Raw genomic sequence first — 1,462 nt, 5'->3', positions numbered from 1 at the left:
ACCAAGGTTGGTTGGCAGGATTCTGAAACAGTGCATGAAAAGCCAGTGAGGACTGTGGGAGTGACAGAGAGGAGGGCCCAGATCTGAGAGGCATCCCTGAGTTGGCAGCAATAGGGCTTGATGAGTAATTTGATGGGGGTAGTTGAGGAGGAAGGAAGAATTGAAGATAGCTGAGATATCTGGTTTAGAAACCTAAGTAATTGGTGATGTCATTATCCGAACTGGGAGTAGAAGGCAGGAAATCATCCTATGTGAGGCCTACCAGAAGCTTTACATGTTATTTTGTTTAACCCTAAACAAACCCATAATGTAAAAAGATGCTCATTTTATAGATAAGTGAGAATCAGTGAAGTTAAGTAACTTGCCCAAGGTCACACAGCTGGTAAGAGCTTGCATGTGAAATAAGGTCTTACTCCAAAGGCCATATTCTTTCCATGATAGTTTTCCACATTCTGATAATAATTTTGGTTTGGAAAAATAAGTCTACAGCTCGGGGGAAGGAAGACCATGGAAACATGGTTCTCCCAGGAATAGTGGAGTGTGAAGAGAGATTAAAGCCTTGAACTGTTGGGATAAGGACCAGAGAGCAGCACTGTCCGATACAATTGTCTGCAGTGGTGGAAATGCCTTTTACTTGTATTATCGAATACAGTAGTTATTAGCTCATGTGGCTATTGAACACTTGAAATGTGGCTAGTGTGACTGAGGAACTGAAATGTTAATTCTAATTGATTTTAATTAATTTCAAATTAAATAAGCATACATGGCTAGTTGGACTATATGGGACAATTTAGAACTAGAGAAACCAGCCAGGCACAGAGGGTTTATTAGGAGAAAGGCTTACTGGTACCCCTGAAAAATCACTAGATATTTGATCATCTGTGGTAATATTGGTCCTATGTCTGAGGACGATAATTCATTAGTCAGCAAGGGGTTCTTTCCCAGTGAAGACCAAAAACTTATTTTACCAAGTTTTATCTTTAGAAGGAGAGTAAATACAATACTGCTCTTCCCTTCTCATATGAGACAAAAATCATAATTATTTTCTCCATGTTCACATTTTTCTGTATAGAGTGTTAAGAGCTCCAGCTTCAGGCAAACTGCGTGGGTTCAAATCCCAGTTCTGCCACTGAATATGTTGTGCCTTGAGTTAGTTACTTCACATTCTCAATCCTCATTTTCCCTATCCTTAGGGATAGGGATAACAATAATACTGCCCTCATAGGGTAGTTGTGAGGTTTAAGTTAAATAACCTATGTAAAATGCTGAGCCAGCATGCTAAACACTCAGTAAAAGTTAGCTATTCTATAACTGGAACCTTGTGATAGTTTGTACTTTGAACCTCTGTATTTTGACATTTACTTGACTCTATTTTTGCTTAAGTGGAAGGTATTTTCCCGGATCTCTAAATGTCAGAACATTCCGAAAAGAAATATGCATTCATCAAGATAAAAAGGTAGAT

Source organism: Propithecus coquereli, unplaced genomic scaffold (genome assembly GCF_000956105.1).
Source record: "Propithecus coquereli isolate 6110/MARCELLA unplaced genomic scaffold, Pcoq_1.0 Scaffold288, whole genome shotgun sequence".
Classification (NCBI taxonomy): Eukaryota; Metazoa; Chordata; class Mammalia; order Primates; family Indriidae; genus Propithecus; species Propithecus coquereli.
Note: the sequence above shows the minus strand (reverse complement) of the source record.